The sequence below is a fragment of the Eptesicus fuscus genome, chromosome 7 (genome assembly GCF_027574615.1).
Source record: "Eptesicus fuscus isolate TK198812 chromosome 7, DD_ASM_mEF_20220401, whole genome shotgun sequence".
In the NCBI taxonomy this organism is placed as follows: domain Eukaryota; kingdom Metazoa; phylum Chordata; class Mammalia; order Chiroptera; family Vespertilionidae; genus Eptesicus; species Eptesicus fuscus.
Window position 1 is genome coordinate 22,673,952 of NC_072479.1, and position 22,870 is coordinate 22,696,821.

Consider the following 22,870-nt stretch of genomic DNA (forward strand, 5'->3'; position numbering starts at 1 on the left):
AGGTTTTAGGCAGAGAAAAGACAGGCCATTCATATGCAAAAGCTGATGTGCACAGCTTGGGTGGAGTAGTAAATTGGGTAGGGCGGGGTCTCTGGGAATCACCAGGGCAGAGCAAACAGCAATGGCTGCCAGTCAGCCCTGCACTGGAGAGGTCCCCGGGTCTCTGTGTCCCATGCCCCCGTGCAGGAACAATGATCCCTGCCAGCACCTCTGAGAGAAAGCTGCCCTCACGTGCCTATCCCGATGCCAGACAGTCCAGTTTCTCCCAGTATGTGTCTGGGTCCCCCAGAGTCTTGCCTGGAACTGGAGTTCAGAGCAAACGGGAGCTTGTATCTCCCTCCTGATTAAAAGAGCAGCACATCCAGGTGCCAGCACTTTCCGTGCCTCCTCTGCACCTCTTACCAGTCTCAATGCACTTTCTTCACCTCTCTAGTTGTGGAACTTCCACTCAGCCAGCTTTCCCATGGTTCTGGGTGGTAGTTGTTCTGCCTTTTAGTTGTAATTTTGATGTGGTTGTGAGAGGCAGCAAGTATAGGTGTTTACCTATGCCGCCATTTTGGTTCCTCCCTGGGTTACATCTTTTATAACTCTTTGCTTTTTTACTTTATTCAGTTTAGAACTTTACATAGACAAGAAACACATTTGTTATGTATTTTGCAGTATGGTATACTCCAAAATGCATGCCTCATTTGCTGAATCCATTCCCCTTTAATCATAGAAGGGTGTCACGTGTGACCAGAGAGGTGGCGACTATTTTCATTTAAGTTGGGAGAATCTTCCTGGGAATGAAACTTCACCCCAGCTTACATTTTCTTGGGATGTGTAGTTGTTGATTCAGGGTATCTCTTACTAAGCCTAATGCTTTTTTATGTATAGTCTCAAAGTACCACCTTTAAGTGCAAAGTTGCATATTTTTATTTCTGCTGGAAGCTTTGCTTCCTTCTAATACATTCTGCAAAATGTTGCAGAGACTGTGAGGCTTCAGCATTCTGTTTCTCTGAGGATTCTGAGTCTCAGTTTCCATTGCTAGCTACATTCTCTTTTAGGTTTGCTATTTTTTATGAGAATGCTATTTTAAATCTAATTTGCCTGGAATAATTCCCACAAAAAAAATGAATCCCCCTATTGTGCAAAATATAACCCCTGTTACATTCCCTTTGCATCCCTCTAGTAGCAGTAGCTCAAAGTAGCTCCAGGGAACTGGCGGTTTAATCATTCCTTGTCCAATATCATGTGAGTTACACTAATATAATTGTTTTTCTATCAGATGGCTTCATAACACAATCCAAATGCTTTCAGCAGTTGTGGCAAAGGCAGTGTCTATACAACATCTGACATTTGATTAAAGAATGGGAAAATCATTATAAAACAAAAAATAATCAGCTTTATGTTTTGAGTAATTTATGAGTCTATACGTTTTCCTAAGTGATCTGAGATTAGATAGAAAATATATTTGATAGTGTTTAATTTAGGATAATTGTATTTTGCAAGTATAATACGGTCAAAAGGAGTCAATTCAACAATAATTTTTCAAGTGCAAGGAGTCCTATGAGTTACAGTGATAAGCAAAACCTGGTTCTTTTTTCTAAAGCCTGGAAGGATGAAAACTTATGAATATAGAAAAACTAAAACAAGGGTCCCAAGGGTCCTAGCCTCTGCTTACTGCTGTATTTTGGACTTCCTTGGGCCATTAGAATGAATCAACAGAACTTATTTTGTACCATGTGACTTGAAATGTTAGGCTGAAGGGGAGGAAAGAAGTCGATGCAGACCCTAACATTGTATTAGGGCGAGGTGGAGAAGGATGGGATTGAGTGGAACAGCTGGGACTCCATTTCAAAGACTGGTCCACAAGACTGGTCCCATGGACTTAAAAAAATCCAATAAGTGACCATTTTCTTTTATTAAGAGCCTCTGATATTCAAATGACATCATACATTTTGTAGTAAATCCTCTCAATATAGGAAAATATTTCTGTTTTTTGTTCTCCTACAGTTGTTCTCAAATTAGTTTAAAAAAATGAAATACTTTGCCTGACATATGAACATACTAGATTCAAAAGATAAATTGAATGTTCCTAACCAAAGCACAGGATAACTTTTTAAAGAAAAATGTGCCTGTTTAATATTGTCCAAAGAGAATCAGAAAATAACTTTGTTACCTACTGCATATATATATATATATATATATATATATATACACATATATATACATATATATATGTGTATATATATATATATATATATATATATATATATATATACCCTATCTAATAAAAGAGTAATATGCAAATTGACCGTACTTCTGCTACACCAACAAGCCATGCCCACCAGCCAATCAGGAGTGAGTATGCAATTAACCCAACCAAGATGGCTGCGACTGCGGAGAGAGCAGGAGGTTTGAGTTGCCCCTGGCGATGGAGGAAGCCAAGTTTTCTGCACACCCTTGCCGGTCCAGGCCTCCACTTAAGACTACAAAGTTTTAATTATAGAAGATAAATAAATCCCAACAAAAATGGCTACGGCCACAGAGCAAGCAGGAGTCTTGGCTCCGCTCAAGGCTACAAAGTTTCAATTATGGAAGATAAATAAATCACAGATACCAGGGCCTCTGCTTGGGTCGCTGGGGGGCGTGGCCAGCCTGCAAACCACCACAGGCTCCTCGCCCAGGCTGCCCCATGCCCCAAGGGAGCCCCCACCCTGATCTGGGACACCCTTCAGGGCAAACCAGCCGGCCCCCACCCGTGCACCAGGCCTCTATCCTATCTAATAAAAGAGCAATATGCAAATTTACCATCACTCTAACACACAAGATGGCTGCCCCCATATGGTCAAAGATGGCTGCCCCCATGTGGACACAAGATGGCTGCCACAAGATGGCCAGCAAGGTAGGGCTGTTGGGAGGGACCAGGTCTGCAAGGGAGGACAGTTGTGGGTGATCAGGCCAGCAGGGGAAACATGAAACAGACTGATGAATCTCAGAGGGAAGGGATGGGGGGCGGGCGGGAAGAGATTAACCAAAGATCTTATATGTATATTAGAGGCCCAGTGCATGGATTCATGCACCTGTGGGGTCTCGAATTGCAAGAGGGCACAGGCCAGACCAAGGGATCCCACCAGTACATGAATCCATGCACCAGGCCTCCAGTTAAATGATAATCCCTTCAGCTGGAGGGAGACAGGAGCTGTGAGCAGAAATAGAAGTGTTCTTTTTTTTTTCTTTTTAAATCTTTATTAACCTCTTCTATCTTGCTTCTACCCCTGCCCCAGGCCTTCACCACCCTATTTATTGTCTGTGTCCATGGGTTATGCATATATGCATACAAGTTCTTTGGTTGTTCTCTTTCTACCCACCCACCCTCCCCCTACTTCCTTCTGAGATTCCACAGTCTGTTCCATGCTTACATGTCTCTGGATCTATTTTATTCATCAGTTTATTTTGTTCATTAGATTCCATATATGAGTGAGTTCATGTGATACTTGTCTTTCTCTGACTGGCTTTTTTATCTTAGCATAATACTCTCCAGGTCCCTCCATTTTGTTTCCAAGGATAAGAGAGTCTTTTTTTTCTGCTGCATAGTATTCCATGGTGTAAATGTACCACAGATTTTTTTTTTTATTCACTCATCTACTGAGAATTCTATGAGATGTGTATTTGCAAGCCACATACTTTTATGCCTAGGTGGAAAAAATGTGGTATAGAGAAATAAATAAGAACATTCTGTTTCTGTTTGGGCCACACAGTACTGTTTTGGCATGTGAATGATTTATAGCTTTGAGGAAGTCAACAACAGACACCAAAAGAAAATATGGTCAATGTCATGTGATAGCACATATTCAATTGGTGAGTGCAAGTGAGAACCTTCTGTAACTTCTCCCTTAGAACTAGGGGAGGATTAGAAGGGATTGTAACAGTCTGCTAGTTAGCAAGGATGGGTGATATGATAATTATTGCAAAATGTTACAAAAACTGTGAGGCTTCAGCCTATTTTGCACAATAGGGGGATTCATTTTTGGTGGGAACTCTTCCAAGCAATTAGATTTAAAATAACATTCTCATCAGAAATAATAAACCTAAAAGAGAATGTAGTCAGCAATGGAAATTGAGACTCAGAATCCTCAGAGAAACAGAAAAGGGATCAGTATGATCCCTTTCATGTGCACAGGCTGTAAAGGCCTTGTAAGACCTGCCTATATATCTCAACAATGAAAAGTAAGTTCCATGAGAGCAGGGCCCAGCTGGTCTTTTTTATAATGGCATACCAGCAAGATACAGGGATGTTTTGTGAAATGTCAAGTACTTCTATTTAAATGGAATGCTGGGCACATGAAAAATTATAGTGGGGATAATATTAGAATGACCAGATGGAGACAGAACATGGGGAAGGGTAAATGGCATGGTATGGAGTTGAGCTTTATTTCCATATTAATCAATAGCTGTTGAAAGTGTTGCACTGGAAGGCGATGGAGGAGGGCTGGGTTCTTCAGTCTATCATTTCTTATAGCATATGTTTTGTTTTATTCTTTACTGAAATGTACATAAATGCACAGACGGACTGGAGTATTTCAGTCATGATGCATATACTACACTAAGAGAGACTCTTTTTCTCAAGTCATAGTTATGAGTCCTGAGAAGAACTAATGTCAATGATCTTACTTTGTCTTAGTGAATAGAATGGGGATTTAGAAAGAAAGTCAACTCTTCTGTTCTGAAGTCCAAAAAGCCTTGAATCTTTGATTTTCTTTCTAGGTGTGAGTCCCTGAAATCTGGAATTTGTTAAATGCTGGAATGTCTTAGCCAACAAGATTGGGCTGTTTGGCTATTTCCAAAATGACTATCTGCAACCAACATTTGCAGAAAACAACTATAGAACATCCTCAATTGGTATAGATATAGGTACAGAAACTGTACCTATTCTCAAAATGAATTGTCTCAAAATTTTTTAAAAAGTAAAATAGTTACTACAACCATTGTGCAAGTTTCCATTTATCACCAGTTGACAAATTGTATGTTAAACACTTTCTGTGTTGACAAATTATATGTTAAACACTTTTGCAGATAAACCAAAAATGGATTTTCCTCTATGCCAGTTTATTTTGTGTTGTTTTTAAAAATATTTGAATGTATATTAATGAAATTACATTTATATGAAAATGCTTTTGTTTCTGTCTGAAAATTCAACTAAAATGTGAAAATTAGGACGAATTGATTGCTGTGTTCTATCAGTGATGGCTGTGTCATGAGAAGAAAATGAGCTTTAGAGTAGTGCCTTTCAATTTGAACACTTACGAGCTATGGGAATCTGGTAAAGTCACTTAATATTCAAAGAAATAATAAAAAATTAAAGTCATTTAATTTATCTTGACTTCAGAATATTAGATATAAAATAAAGATAACATTAGCTATAAACCAGATTTTTATGAATAAATAAAATGTGGAAAAATACTTTGCATATTGTTTTGCTACTAGAGAATATAGACAGCTTTTGCAAGTAGAGAATATAGCCAATTTTAACTGTCATTTGATTCCCCTTCTATTCTACATCGGAGAGATGTTTTAAATTATATTTAAAAAAAGAATATTATTGGAATTTCTTCTTTCTTACTAACATTTATGTATTGTGCTATTTATTTTTTGCTAAAATCAAATGAATTTGATATAGTTTACACTATTAAAAACAGAAAATAATTATAAAAATTATTAAATTAACATGCAGAATAAATCTCATCACAAATATTAAAAATTAATAATAGGAATGAATAATTAATGTTCTTTACTGTAGCTTTCAAAGCCATATACAATATACAAATAAACCTTACTTTTCCATGCTTATTTCACACTTCACAGTATCACACATCTTTTGCTCCAATCAAACAAGACCATTTAATAATCCCTATGTAGTTCATTGACTTTTCTTCTACCTGAAATATGTTTCTTCCTCTCCAAATCTTCAATAAAAGCTTAGTGAAGATCCTAATCTCCTTCACATAGATCTTCAGACAGTCCCAGATCTAGATGTTTCCTTTTCCTCTTTGCTCTCCTCTTAATTCAGTATTTAGGAACCTTCAATAAGCATAATACTACCTTGCCTTGTTTGTTCACCTGCCTTAGCTTCTCTTCTCTCCCTGACAAGTATACTGGACAGTAATCTTGGTTAAAGCATGGGTTAGGGAATTTATTTTTTCTCCCCTGCAGCATCCAGATAGTATTTTCCCTTTTGTATTGTTATTTATTAATTAAATTGTACTAGATGCAACCAGAAGCATGGATATAAGGGACAGATTGACTGGTGCTCCAGGGATGGGATGTCTGGATAAAGAAGGTGAAGGAATTAGCTAAAGAACATATACTCATATCCCATGGACATAGACAATAGTTTGATGAAGACCAAAGGAGGGGGAGGAGGAGGTCGGTGGAGGTGGGCAAAGGGCAGATGAAATTATTTCAACATTAAACATTTAAATAAATAAATAAATAAATAAATAAATTATACTAGATAGAAATATAATACAAAGTCATATTTGAGCTTCCTGACCACCAGAGGGAAAAAGTATAAGTAATTTAGTTGTCCACTAAATAAAGCAAGGAAAAGTCATTTGAAAATACTATATATTTTATTCTGATTTCTAGAATTAATTTATCTCATAGATCATTATAATGTTTTACATGATAATTGGACAATAAATAAAAATATAATTCTTCAAAATATTTTAAAATCTTTGTTAAAACTGGATATCCACAAGCAAAAAAAATAATAAAGAATCTAGATGTAGATTTTACATTCCTTATAAAATTAACTTAAATTACAGAACAAAATAGAAAATGCAAAACTATAAAACTTCTCAAAGATAATATAGGAGAAAAATCTAGATGATATTGGGTTTGGTGATGACTTTTAGCTACAACACCAAAGTCATGATTCATGGAAGAAATGTTGATAAGCTGGACTTCATTAACAAAACACAATGTCAAGAGAATTAGAAGCCACACACTTGGAAAAAATATTTACAAAAGACCCATTTATATTTAAAAGAAAATCAACTGTCATTTAAATATATAAAGAACTTTTAAAATTCAACTACAGGAAAACAATCTGATTATAAAATGGGCCTACTATATTAACGGACACCTCACCAAAGAAGATACATAGATGACAAATAAGCTCTACATCATGTATCATCTGAAGAATGCAAATTAAAACAATGAGATACCACTACACACCCATGAGAATGGCCAAAGTCCAAATTTGATCTTAGACAAGAAGCCAAGAGGCAATGGCAAAAATCCCGAACATTGACAACACCAAATGCTGGAGACAATGCGGAACATCAGAAGTCTCACTCATTGCTGGTGGGAATACAAAATGGTACTTTAGAAGATTGGTGTTTTGTTTTGTTTTTATAAAACTAAATACACTCTTACCATATGATCTAAGAATAGCACTTCTTGGTATTTAATCAAAGTAGTTGAAAACATGTCCATGCGAAAACCTACACACAGATTTTCATAGCAGCTTTATTCATAATTGCCAAAACTTGGAGGCAGCCTATACGTCCCCCAGTAGCTGAAAGGATAAATAAACGGTGGCACATCCATACAATAGTATATTATTCAACACTAAAAAGAAATGATCTATTGAGCCATGAAAGGACATGGAGAAACCTTAAATGCATATTACTATGTGCAAGAAGCCATTCTGAAAAGGCTACATACTGTACGATTCTAACTATATGACATTCTGGAAAAGGCAAAACTAAGGAGATGGTGAAAGCATTAGTGTTTGCTAGGGGTTGGGGGTGATCTGAGGAGGAATGAAAAAGCAGAGAAGAGAGGATTTTTTGAGCAATGAAAATGTTCTGTATGATACCATAATGATGGAGTTATGTCATTGTACATTTGTCCAAACCCATAGAATGTACAACACCTAGCATAAACCCTAATGTAAACTATGGGCTTTGGGTGACTATACGTCATCAATGTAGGTCCAGCAATTGTAGAGATGTTGAAAATGGAGGAGGCAGTGCATGTGCTGGAGAAGGAGCATATGGGAAATCTCTGCACTTTCCCATCAATCTTAGTATGAACCTGAAACAGCTCTTAAAAAGCGTGTGCGTGCGCACACACACACACACACACACACACACACACACACTTTTGGGAAGGTTACCACCAACAACAAAGAATCTTTGTAAAAATGAATTCCTCTTATATTACACATGTTCCAATTTTAACTTCAGGAAGATGAATGGCATTGTTCAGCATTGTTATATCCTGATTATTTTTCTTAACATAGGTCAGAGCTTGGAGAATATATAAGAGTAACTGGTTAGCTTGTCTCTTTAAATCATCCCTTGCTCAAGTCAGTTTTGACAAGCCCTGATTATTTGCAGTCAATTTGTAGTGTAAGTTTCTGACAAGTGCCCAAAGCATAGATATTGATGCTGCTGATTAAAGAGCACTACAGTCATCTTACATACCAGATGTGCAGATGGCAGAGTTTATAAAATCTTCTGGAATGTATGCAGCTCGTTTTGCATTCTCACCCAGAGAGAAAGCCATATAATTTCCAGAAAACATAATGGTAGGATGTAGGAGGGTAGGTATGTATCTGTGTGTGGGCAGGATGGGGTGACTTGGGAAGGAAGCAGGAAAGGGAGAGTATATTGAGACCTTCAAGTCTGCACAAATATTTGTATAAAACACTATTATTAGATATCTCAGAGTTTCATGCTTCAAAGTATGAAAGAGAAAATTATGCTCTAAAATACTACTTTTTAAATATTTGAAAGAATACAAAGTAGAAATTTATTGCTTTGACCAGAAAAGTATCACAGATTTATTCTGAAGTAATAGAATAGTTACTGTTTTAAAAACTTCATTTATTAGTAACTAGAGGTCCGGTGCATGAAATTTGTGCACAGCGGCAGGGGGAGGGGTCCCCTCAGTCCAGCCTGCACACTCTCCAATCTGGGACCCCTCAGGAGATATCGAGGGATCGGGCCTAAACCAGCAGTCAGACATCACTCTCACAATCCTGGACCACTGGCTCCTAATCGCTCACCTGCCTGCCTGCTTGGTTGCCCCTAACTGCCCCCCCGCCCTCCACCAGCCTGATCACTCCTCACTACCTTTGCATGTCAGCCTGGTCACCCCTAACTTCCCCCCAATGTCGGCCAGGTCACCCCCAACTGCCGCCTACCTGCAAGCCTGGTCACTCCTAACTGCCTCCCCCCACCGGCCTGGTCACCTCTTACTGCCCCCCCTGCTGGCCTAGTCGCCCCACACAGCGCCCCCGCCGGCCTGGTTGCCCCACACAGCCTGCTTGTTCAGTCGTTTGGTCGTCCCTCACTAACCCCCTTGCCAGCCTGGTCATAGGCTGCCATCTTGTGAGGGTATGAGGGTTAATTTGCATATTACCTCTTTATTATATAGGATAGGCAAACACATTTAATTGGTTTTGATACTTTAGCAAGAATAAAGACCTATAACTCATTGATTTTCTTTTCTTTTGTTCTTTTCAGCAATAAATGTTAGAGCAAGTGTTTTAAAATTAGTGGAACTCATAAACACACAAACAAAATTTCCTTTGCTTCCTCCTTCCTTTCTTTTTTCCTTAGTACCTACTACAGGGGGCAAGATTCATCACAGGCAATTCATTATACACAAAACCAGCTTATCATTGACCGCTTTTATAGTACTTACCTGTTTGCATTATTAAAGTTTTGCCCTAGCCTACTAGCTTAGCAAAGGAAAACATAGAAGGTTTGGGTATTCTTTTTATGGCAACAAAATCAATAGTCATGGCTGGGCCCTCCCCCATCATAATATCTTCCATTCCAACCAGGTACTCCTAGACTTTCACTTAGTATTGCAGGCCTCATTAACGCTCTTTGTTCTTCTGGTTTCTGAGCCTTCCCTCCTTCTATGGCCCTCTCTCTTAGGCTAGCCCTCAAACTGCTGAGAGAATCGGCAGTCTTAAAATGCAAACTCCTCTGGGAAGATCATTTTATATATTGCTGTATTTAAACTAAATAAAACAGAAACAGCTTCATAGATACAGGAAACAACCTGGTAGTTACCAGAGGTGGGTAGAGTTGGGGGTAAGCAAGCAAAATTAGTAAAGGTGAGTAAAATGTTGAAATTTCCAGTTATAAAATAAATAAGTTACAGGGATGTTCAGTATAAAAAATATAGGCAAAAATATTGTGATAATGTTGTATAATGACAGATGGTAACTAGACTTACTGTGGAAGTAATTTTATAATGCATATAAATATCAAAACACTATGATGTACACCTGGGACTAATAGGATATTGTATACAATTAGATGTCAATAAAAATAAATAAATAAATAATTATAAGTTTCCTAACTGTTGGGTTAACACACAAAGGCAGAATTCTGATTACACATCTCAACAGTTCACTACCGCCCATCCTTCCCACAAAACATTCCAGGCTCACAGCAAAGGCAGTCTCTTCTTTTTCCCTCTATCTCAGCCAGGCCTGAAATATGTATATCATTGTTCCTGATTCTTGTTCTGAAACCCCAAAGCCATCCTATAAATGTGTGATCTACGCCATTGAGAAGGCTAACCCCTATTTTGTAAAACTACTGTTTGAAATTCTCTACTATTTAGATAGTCCCTTATTCTGTAAAGTCAACTCTGCTATTTTTAGACAGCCCTTATTCTGCAAAAATAACTTTGCTTTCTAACCTGCTTGAATAATGAGGAAGATAAACTTAGCTGTCTGACATTGTAGGCCAGAGACTAGGTACTCCTGTGCTCTCATGCCATGCCAGATGTATTTTTTTAATTGAATAGAAATGCGTTGTTTTTAAGGCCACAAGCTTCCAGCAAGATAACTACTAAGCACACATAGGGGCTGGCTCTTTACTAAAAAGGAAACTTCTGCTTGTTACTTTGCCCAAAATGTGAAACACATTTTTCTCTGGGACCATGCGTAATGATAATAAAGTGTAACTGCGTTTCTCTAAGTGTTGCTTGGTTTTTCTCCGTTCTTCTGTAACACCATTACCTCAGACATTTTTAGAACCTACTTTCTGCCACCTTCAGTGCAAGGCCACCTATGCTTACTATTTGCAGAGTCAAATTATGTACATTTCCCCTGCTTAAAGCTTCATAAGATTTTACATAATAACTAAACTCTCACACAAGCTTCAGAAGAAGCAGCAGTGCCCCTCAATCGAGGACTTTAAACCTAACGAGGTGGAAGTATTTGTGAATGCCTGAATTCATAACAACATGATTATTTTCAGCAAGAAACTAGTTTGTTTGGAAAAATGCTTTTAAAGTTCTTGAGGAACAAATAATTTAGCAGTAATTACAAACTAATTCAAAACACTTTCCCATTGAGGAGTGGTACTATTGAGTGCCTCATGGGGTTAAGGATGAAAATCGGAGACCAGACCCAAGAGAGTAGGAATAGCACCAGCAAATTACCGTATATGCACTCCATGAAGGTGAACTGAGAAGTCGTATGGCCCTAGCAGAGATGAAAACCTAGCTTTGAAACACTTCAAAAATTCTGAAATCAGATTAAAGAAACCGTGGATTTCTAGAGTCAAACATGTGGCAGGAAGAAAAGCCTACCATTTGTGGAGAAAGAGGACATTCTTGGTTTGTAATTATTTTTTAAATATCATGCCCAGGCCTCAAAGTAAACTAACCACAAAGGGATTGGACAGCAAGTGCCAGAATGAAAAGAGGGGCGTAAGGTTTTTGCAGTTGTAAGATGCAGATTGTAAATATAAATTGCTGTGTTAAAGCAGATAAATAGGATTAGTGAGACTTTAAGGAGAGAATTGAAAGCTAAAGAAAATATATTTTAAAATGAAATTATTGAAAATTTAAAATGTAATAATTAGAATGAAGAACTCTGGAGATGGGCTTAGCAGTTGATTAGACCCTATATGAAAAGGAAAATTAGTGAGCTGGAAAAGAAGCTAAAAGAAAATATCCAGAATGAATCTCAATAAGAAAACTATGGCAAGTATAGATTCTAGAAGGAAAAAAACAGCAGCAAATGATTTAGGACAAAAGTGATAACAGTTCAGTGGAAAGTTTGGACTTTGCAATAAATGGCACTAACCCCCACTATACATAAGACTCAATTCCAGAAAGACAGCAAAAGTAAATAGCTATGGTAAAATAATAATCCATTTAAAGGAAAATATAAAGTATATCTTCTAAACTTGAGGCAGTCATAAATTTCTTAAACAGTAAATAATAAATCTGAATATAAAGAAAAATCAATGGAAAAAAATATCCTCGGGTGAGTATTAACAACAAACAAATAAAAAAGGAAAATAATCAATGCAATATTAAATAACAATGATGAAGAACTTGCTTTAACAGTTATTGAAACTGTTAAAAGACAAAGTGAGGCATATTAAAATTTTAAGAGTTTATTTAAGCAAAATTGATTTGAATGGGTCATCATCTATTCTAGGAAATAGAAAGGAGCTTTGAGGAGCTGTACAAAATGACAAACTTTTAAAGGCAGAAGGGAGCAGGAACAAGGAAGTTATATCAGGTAAAAACGTGGGCTGGTTATTGTAAGGTCACTTTCTTTTAATGGGATGGCAGGGCTCTATGGGGCAGGTCACCTAACTACTGCTGATCAGGCAATTCTATTTCTGAGAGAGCCAAAACTGTGATTAAGTGAAGTCTTGGTTTAGTGTGAATTTTAGCACAAGCAACTCCATTTTGGGTCTGTTGTCTTGTTTTTAACACCCCCACCCCATGTTTGATAAGATTTTACACTCACTGAGATATGTTATAAAATATTTAAGGCAGAGAACAAACTGATGATTGCCAGAGAAAGGTGGGGTTGGGAGACTAGGTGAAAAAGGTAAAGGGATTAAGAAGTACAAATTGGTAGTTACAAAATAGTCATGAGATGTCAAGCACAACATAGATAATATAGTCAATACTATTTTAACAACCATGTATGGGGCTAGGTGGGTACAAGATTTATCAGGGGGATCACTTTGTAAAGTACATGATTGTCTAACCACTATGCTGTATACCTGAAACTAATGCACAATAAGATTGAATGTAAACTGTATTGAAAAATAGCATTGAACTTTTAAAAGTTAAGGCGTAAGTGTTACTTTCAGCTACTACTCTAAAGTTCGCTCAGTTTTTGCTGAACCTGTCTCCTGTGGCATTCACAGGTCACTAAGTTGAGGTTTACGTTCTTTAAGTTGGTCCTTCTCTTTTTTGTTGTCTTAGGAAGATCATTTGCTTGGTCCTTTGCAGCTGCAAACATGAATTTAAAGCTTTTGAGATAATATAGCGCACCAAATAGTATGATGAGGCATATTAAATTTTTTTAAAGAGTTTATTTGAGCAAAAATCAATTTGAATAGTGCAGCATCTAACATAACATAGAAAGAAGTTCCCAGAAGCTGTACAAAATGAAAGACCTTAGTATGCTAAGGGGAGCCAAAACAAGGAACTTTTCCCAGGCAAAAACGTGGGTTGGTTATTGCCAGGTTACTTTTCTTTAGGAGATGGCAAGGGTCTATCAGGTGGCTTACCGAACTAGGGCTCTGTTGGTTCCAGTTTGCAAGTTTAAGACTCCATTTCTGGGAGAGCCAAAACTGGATGTAATTAAGTACTGGTTTGGTGACAACTGTGCTTAACATAAGTGACTCCATTTTGGGCCTGTTGTCTTGTTTTTAACAAGACTTATAAAGCTGTATTAATACAGTGTGATATTGTTACAAAAAAAATATAAACTGACCAAAGGAAAAAAGCACACAAATAATCCAGAAGCAGAGACACACATATATGGACACTTGGTTTAGTACAAATTTAACATTATACATCTCTTTTCAATAAGGTTGCTGGAGCATTTAGTTATCTGTCTTTTTAAACAAACTAGCACTTATAGCATTCACAAAAAATTATTTCAGGTGCATTTAGATTTCTAAAGGTGAAAGGCTAAATAATAATAATTCTAAAAAAATAGACAAGACACTGCTTTAAAGGCCTTGGAGGGAAAATTACTGAAATAGGATACTGTGATGTTGTGATCTATACTAATAAAAGGGTAATATGCTAATTAGACTGGATAGACTGGATGTCTTCCGGACATCCTTCCAGACAAAGCCACGGTGGCGGGTGCCAAGGCAGAGGCAGTTAGGGGGTGATCTGGCAGGCAGGCAGAGTGGTTAGGGGCAATCAGATTGACATGGGAGAGTGGTTAGGGGCAATCAGGCTGGCAGGGGAGCAGTTAGGGGCATCAGGCAGGCAGACAGAGGGGTTAGGGGTGACCAGGCAGGCTGAGGGTTTAGAGGCGATGAGTCAGACAGGCAGAGTGGTTAGGGGTGATCAGTCAGGCAGGCAGGTGAGCGATTAGGAGCCAGCGGTCCCAAATTGCGAGAGGGTGCAGGCCAGGCTGAGGGACTCTCCCCCTCCTGTGCATGAATTTTGTGCATTGGGTCTCTAGTTTATAATAAGTGTTATACAAAATGCCGAGATCTGAGAAAACCTCAGTATTGTTTCCGGATTCCAAAGAAATGACCCGGCTGTGAAAGACATGGGTTTATTAGGACTTACATGTACACTGGTGGTGACTGGCCAGTGAAGTTTTCCACAACACAGGCTTTCCCAGCACAGAGTTCTGTAGAATACAGAAAACAAGGCAAACAGGGGAGTGGGAAGTGCGCTTGCACAAGCTGTGTGAGATCAAAACACTAGTTGCTTCTCTGCATTGTTTACAGACCGGGCTCACATCTAGAAGCAGTTTTTGTTTGGCCAGACCATGTAGCTGGCCAGTCTACCAAGGTCTCACAGTCTGCTTACAGATGGCCTTCATCATATTCCCAAAGGGTGGGAGAGAAAGTTGGAGCTTGGGAAGGGGCCCATGTTCTCACATACCACACAATAAGAAATATATACTTGGTCTTACATGGTTTCCTGGAACACAGCTCCCCAAAAACCCTTGATATTTCCTAAATGATTAGAGCAATAAGGGCATCTTCTGTTACATTTGGTTTTTGTCCTTAGTTCCTGAAATGGCTTCAGAGACCTCAAGGTGAAAGAGCATCTCTTGTTATTTATAACAACTCCCTTTCAACCACACTTGATTTTATGTTTTTTGAGGTGATTTTTGGAAAACCTCTAAGGATGGGGGAGTGGTTGCGAAAGGAACCAAAGATGATTAGAGTGTTGGAACTTTCAGTCTATTTCCCCACTTCCCAAGATGCTCAAACACTGAGCCATACTGGCCAGGGTCAACATATAGTTTTTAAAATCTGCTCCTAGCAGTATAGCCGCCATCCCTACTCCTCCATCTTCCCTGAGTTCTGTGAGCCATCCAATGTGCTTAATATGTTTGGTTGGGGTTTTGGGATAAATATACTAAAGTTAAATCTAACTCTTGACCAATCTATTTTTGCACCTGTGGAATATATGTTACTGGAAGAAAATATACACACACACACGTACACAATGCTTAGTCATGCTTGAAATTCATCATTTCAATTGCCCCTAGTGTGGGACAATTCTGATTTATAGTAGATAAATTATAATTTATTTAAATAATCCCCTATTGTCAGACTGTAAATTGTTTCCAATGTTTTACATATAGAAAGATTGCTGTAATAGATTATCCATGTAGCTAAATATTTGCCATGGCTATAATTATTTCCTTTGATTAATTTATTTTATAGAAGTGGAAATCTGATTCCAATTACAAAAGAGTGACTTACATAAGACGAACATGTCTGCTGTTACAGTTATTACAACTCAGCAAGATATAAAACACAACTTGTTTGAAGGCACTGGCATACAAAGTAGTTACGGACAGAAGGAACTCGTGCAGCATTATAAGAGTGAAAGAGCATAAGCCGAGTTACACATTTAGTTGGCTTTTCTCCTGAGAGTACCTTAGAAATTTTCTGCTATATGAGGTAAGAGAACCCACACAGAAAACAAGAGTCTTACCAGACTTAAGAGACAGAAGATAATGTTTGAGTCTTACAGAGAGGGTACCAATTGAGTGGCCATATCCCAAAGAAGGAAGGCTTCAGAATCTCCTACTGATTTCCCTTAAGACACTAAAGGATTCCTAATTATGCATGTAAGTAAACCAATGGAAAGCAACAGTGGGGGGGAGGGATGGAGATTTTAGAATCTGTCACCACTAAGGAAAGAGATTAATGTTCAAGATCCACCAAATCAAAAGGATGCACTAAATAACTAGGGCTTTTCACTCAATTCCCAGAAGGGCCATAAGAGAATAATGACAAACTGGAAACATAAAAATATTTTTAAAAAGCACAAACACAAACACAAACAAATAAAAACTGATGTAAACTCATGAAAAGATTAAGGTAATCTGATATTCTGTTTTCCACAAAAATAAATTTGTAATCAATCTTTTTTAGAAGCTGATTACATTATCCATATATTATACATTTTAAAAATATCTCTCATATCCAGTAACAAATAAAAAAGAAATACAGGATCAATTAAACAAAACCAGGGGAAAAACAGACAATTGAAATAGATTCTTTGTTGAATCAAATATTGGAGTTAGAAAATTTTAAACAACACAATTGATATATCCTTCAAGAAAATAGAGGAAAATGGAAAACTTTAGTAGATACCTAGAATACACACAGACACACACACACACACTGTCAAATGGAAACTCTACAGGTAAGGAATATAAAGACTATAAAGACTACTAGTATAACAAATAATTTACTAGAGTAGTTTATTAGCAGATTAGAAATAGCAAAAAAAAAATAAATTTAGTAAATCAGGTCATAGAGCAGTATCCAGAGCAATGCACAGGAAGAAAACACATTCAGAAAAAAAAGCAAAGACAAGGAAGTTAGAGAGGAAATATTTAACACTAGAGGCCCGGTGCATGGATTCGTGCAATGGTGGGGTCCCTCAGCCTGGCCTGAGCCTCTCACAATCCGGGACCCCTCGAGGGATGTTGGACTGCTGGTTTCAGATCTGTGGGGATCTGGCCGAAACAGGCAGTCTGACATCCCCTGAGGGATGTAGTAGTGTGCAAAGCAGCAGGCAGCTGGGGAGGAGCCCAAACCCAGGCCTGGCACCACACTGCTCCCGCTCATCCTAGCCCCACTGTGTTCAGTAGCACTGCTGCGGAGGCAGGAGAGGCTGGTGCCGCTGCAGCTGCACTTGCCAGCTGTGAGCCCAGCATCTGGCGCCCATCAGTCACCTGAGGGACACTCTTGCTGTAGGAGCGCACTGACCACCAGGGGGCAACTCCTGCATTGAGTGTCTGCCCCCTGGTGGTCAGTGCACGTCATAGCAACTGGCCGACCGGTTGTTTGGTCGTTCGGTTCCTTAGGCTTTTATATATATATATATATATAGATATGTTCAATCAAAGAAGCAAACATTGAAGAAATGGTGGCTAAGAATTCCCTAGAATAGATATCAAGCTACAGATTTGAGAAGGTCTACAAACATCACATCTATAATAATAAAAGCATAATATGCTAATTGGACTGGATGTCCTTCCAGACGTCCTTCCTTCTGAACAAAGCTGCAGTGGGGTGGGGTGCACAGCAGAGGCAGAGGCAGGTGGGGGCCAGGGCCAAGGCCCTTGCATGAATTCCATGCATTGGGCCTCTAGTAGTATAAATAAAAAGAAAACTATGCTTAGAGACATCACGGTGAAACTATTGAAAGCAAAGAGAGAGTAAAATCTTAAAAGGCAATTGTGGGGAGAAAAAGGAAAGTTGAAGAAGTGCACTAGCAGGGTCAATTTATGACTTTTTAAAGATTTCTCCAGAAGTTCTGCACCTTTTCCCTACATCTTTGAAAACGGTCACAGATTGGGACTTTATCATTCTAAGTAGTAGAACCTTTAATCCTCCTTAGTATTTACTCTGTGTGGTTCTGATTGATGAATAAAGCTGTTGGAAGTTGTGGAGAGATTCAGCCTTTCTGAAACTTCTCATGGACTTGAGGCTTTTTTAAAATTAACGTTCAGCTTATAAATTAGATATTACTAAGGTAGTGTCCCAGGCATACTTAAGCCAAATTCTGACTATATACACATAAAGTTGATTTTTTGGTTTCCACATTCACTTTTTCAATTTCAAAGAACAAAATTGCAGGAACTCTTAATGTTTGAATTACTTATATACTGTTTTTTTAAAAGTTAAAGTTATACTTATTCATATAATGGTCTATACATTATAGTTCATTTTCTAGGTAATTGTTACATTATTGCAGCTTTTGGTTTCATACCATGCTTTCAGGTGTCCTTGAAAAAAGTGCTTTCATCTCTATGGATTCAAATGCCCTTCTTCGGCTCCGTGGGTAGCAATTACGGTGTCCTGTATCAGCAGGTGTCTTTATATAGGGATCCCTATGAAGCTGAAATGCAGTGATTCTACCCTGATGACTTAGGTCTGGCCTTATTCCAAGCCTTCACTGATGGAGACTTTGTCCTGTATTAGTATTCAACATAGAGCAAAGCATTTCTCATAAAACGGTCCCACTGAATGAAAATGACCCAGTGTTGCAAGCCTCATAGCTATGGAAATACCTTCTGGACCAGGCCTGAGGCTCAGTGCCAGGCTCACTACTTTCTCTTACAAGTAATTTCCTAAGATACAGACTAGGCTCATTTTGAAAATATAAAACTCTATTAAATATATGCAATAAACTGAAAAGACAGGGTACAAAATGTTATGTGCACACATTAGAATTATAAACAGAAAGACTAATAAAAGCAAATGAAGAAAGCCTGGAAGGAGCTCCACCAAAGTAATAATACTGGTAGTTTGAATACTGGAATAACAGATAATTATTTTTCTTTTCATCATTTTACATATTTTCTAGATCATAGTTATATTATCTTTATAATTAAACAATAAATTTTCTTCAAAAAATATGTTAAAACAACTCTCTTATAAATATTTTGACAACTTACTTTTATAACCTCCATTTTTTAGCAATAGACCTGGGATAACACTGGAAAGTCATAATTAAGATTATAATGTTAATAATCCAAACGAATTGTCTGTCATTATGTTTTGCTTATTTTGTAATACACTTCTTTTTAGCACCTGTAAAATTCTAGCCTTTTAATTACATTTTACATGACTGTCAGACAAAGTCATTGCAAGCAGGTTTTTGTTTATACGTTTTTATTAAGCTTGACTTATTATAGCAATCCAAATGTAGTTGGAACACTGCATTTAACCAACCAGGAAGGCAAAGTGATTTAACTCCAAGTCATCAAGGAATGGAATTTTTAAGTTATCTTTTTTTTTTTTTTTTTCAGAGAGGAAAGGAGAGGCAGAGAGAGATAGAGAGGTAGAGACATCAATGATGAGAGAGAATTGATTGGCTGCCTTCTGCACACCCGACACTGGGGATCCAGCCCACAACCCAGGCATATGCCCTGACCAGAATCAAACCATGACCTTCTGGTTCATAGGTTGATGCTCAACCACTGAGCCATGCTGGCCAGGCTTTAAGTTATCTTTTTTAATCTTCCTGTTGTCTTAATCACCAAAAATAAGATTAATTTATCAAAAATATGTGAAGATCTCATGCACTCTCTAGCTAATCCTATAGACTACAAATGGGAAATTATGAAAATTGAAAACTAATATGAAATATTTTTTTCTTGCAAATATCTTATTTGACAACAAAATAGACTTAAAAATAGAATCAAAAACTTTTATATGCATTTAATATTTGTTTTTGTTCAATGTTATTTTGGTATTAACTTTATGTAGTTTGAATTGATATGGAAAATATCCATAGCACTTTAAGTTAGAATAATTTTTATCTTTCCCTGCATTACTGAAAAATATACTCCAGTTATCTTTAAGTTCAAATAAATTTATTTTTTGAGATAAATTGCACATAATGTTCCTTTCTTAAAGATGTTAAGATCAGGAACTGAAAAAAATAGCTCCCATTGAGACAGGGCAGCTGTACAGGTACATCATGGCTGTCTATTTTTTCTGTCTTCCCGTGGCTAGGTCTGGAGAATATTTGTTTTCCCTTTTGACAAGTTTATACCATTTTCAAGTTTACTTTGACCCCTAGGATATACATTAAAATAAAGTATTTTCTTACCTGGGATGAGTATGCAAGGGAACATCTTATTTTGGGTTATTATTTGCTCACTAAACAAAATTGAGCAAGGGATGCCAAGCTGAGTGAACAATTTTGTATGACTCCAAACTCACCTTATTCCTTGGAAGGGAAAGTGGCTTAACTTATGCTACTCTGGGTTTTTATTATCATGTCCTACTTCATAGAATCATAGATAAGTAGTCAGAAGAAAATTCTAATCCAGGCATTTTAGGGTTGAACTTAATTTTCAAAATTCAATCGTATGTAGTAGCCAAATATATAAAAGGATATAAGCAGACCTCCTGCATTGATTAAGAGACTGTTGGGCAGAGCCTACAATTCACTGGTTCCATCTCTTCTTACTCTGTGGGAGCTGTTGAGTATTTCAGCAGAACAGAAGAGGTCCTCAGAACAGATTGCAAACCACAAATCTAATTCTAATATCATATTATAGACAAATCAACAAAGCTGCTTGTCAAGGTTACAGAACACAAAGCCTTGCACACATGTGGTCTCAAAATATAGTAGAGGTTATATTAAACAGTGGAAGAGGCAGACCTACAAAGCTGGAGCATTTTTTCCATTAAAATTATGGTTGTTGTTTAATGTTCATTTGTTTTTCTGTCTGAAAGTTTTCCATTTTCTTGCAAGTGTTAGAAGCAAAATGTAAAAGGAGAAAGGTCATTATAAAAATCAGCCCCCAGGGGCCAATGGGTAGATTGAGAAACTTAACTAACAGTTTGGAAGAGATGTCATCATGTTATTTTAAGGGAACTACAAAAATTCTATCTAAGTACCATCACTACACAGATCTGGTGGTACCCTGGCTGCCAATGGAACCATGAATGCTTCTTTATATACAAAGAGGCATTCACACAGTAATAATTTTCCCAGAATAAGACCTCTGGCCAGCTCCAGATTGGGTTGAAGTCATGCTGGATCTCCAGAGGAGAGGAAATATAATGTAGATTATACTTTAGCTCTAAAATGTAACAAATCAGAAGACATAGAAAGTTCTAGGACTCCTAGTTATTTTTGATTGCTTAAAAATTACAGTGTGTTGTGGCATACATTTTTACTTTATATTTGTTAAAAGATGATTTAATTAGACCTCCAATGCATTGCATCAGAAGAAGGCATTTACCCTGCCTAGACTTCAGTTGCCCCGCTATTCAGGAGTTATTATGTAAGCATTTAGTAGAAATATAAAATAAGCTATTATTGTATAAAAAATTATGCTTATTAGAATAATCATGTGAAATCTGTAAAGAATGCAATGAGCCTTTTTCTGGTCCTCACAATTTCTTCTAAAGTCTGAATGCTGAGACAATGAAGGACAAGCTTTGTTCCTTATCTGAAGAGAAGCAACAGATTCATCCCCAAATGGCTAAACTTGTCCAGCAATCAACCCCTGGATTCCCACTAGCCAATGTAAAAGGTTAGAGATTTGCTAGAGAACAAAGTCGGTGAAGGAATTTAGTGGGTACATATGTAAGACTATCCAATTTCTTCTTCCCTCCAGCCAGGTAAGGACATCTCCCAATAACCACCCAGATTTGGAATATCTATCAAAAGGGGATATTGACATTTCCTTAACACATTCCCAATTCCTTTCTAAATGCCTGTTAACTGCAAAAACAGATAGTTCTGCCCATGCTGGTATAGACAGAATAGATGCCTCCAGCATGGCCTGTGTTCCCTAGAGTTTGCAAAGGCAAAGAATGGTGCTTGTCCCTTGCCTGAAGAATTCTGAATCCAGGGCATTGCCTAGAGTAGGCCTCATTTGCAAAGTAAGAATAAAGGATGCAGGAGATTGGTCTCACTTCTTGAGCATGTCAGAAGACTAGGTGGTATGCATCTTCACATGGACTGCCTGGATACACAGAAAAGCAGCCAAGCTTGAATATTTTCAAAAGTTCTCTGGTGCTTGCAAAGAGGAAAGAAATGCACACTTTTGCTTTTCTGGTAGAAGTGGAGGGCGAGTTGTAAGAAGTCATCCAAAGGGTCCATTGCCTATGCTATGAAATGATATAGCACAGATACCTAGTAAAGGAGTAGAGCCTTTGCTACTTTACTTTGCACACCTCCCTAGCTCATGACCACAGGATAGTTAGAAACAGAGTGAGGAGAAGGTGGAAGAAAGTCATATTTGCAGACAGTAGGAAGAAGAAAAAATAAAGGGCTCATTTCACCTACTTAAGATAGACTGGTTAATACACCACTTATATTTTCTAAACTTTTATATTAGAAAACTGAAACTCAGAAACATTATTGACCAAAAGGCACAGACCAGTCAGGAGTCTTGGGACTACAAAATGAATTATTTAAGAGAATGCCACCTTCCCTTTAAATTGAACAGAATGCATATATCTCCTTTTACCTTTCTCATTGGCATTTTCAACTTACATTCTAGAAAAATCAGATTGAAAAATGTGAACAAGTGCCTTGGCACTATTTTGGTAATGGTGGATAAGATGCTTCACCTTCCTTTTTTAAAAATATATTTTATTAATTTTTTACAGAGTGGAAAGGAGAGGAATAGAGAGCTAGAAACATCGATGAGAGAGAAATACCAATCAGCTGCCTCCTGAACACCCCGCACTGGGGATGTGCCCACAACCAAGGTACATGCCCTTCACCGGATTCGAACCTGGGACCCTTCAGTCCACAGGCCGACGTTCTATCCACTGAGCCAAACCAGTTAGGGCAGATGCTTCACCTTTCTAAGTCTTTTTTTCCTCATCTATAAAAT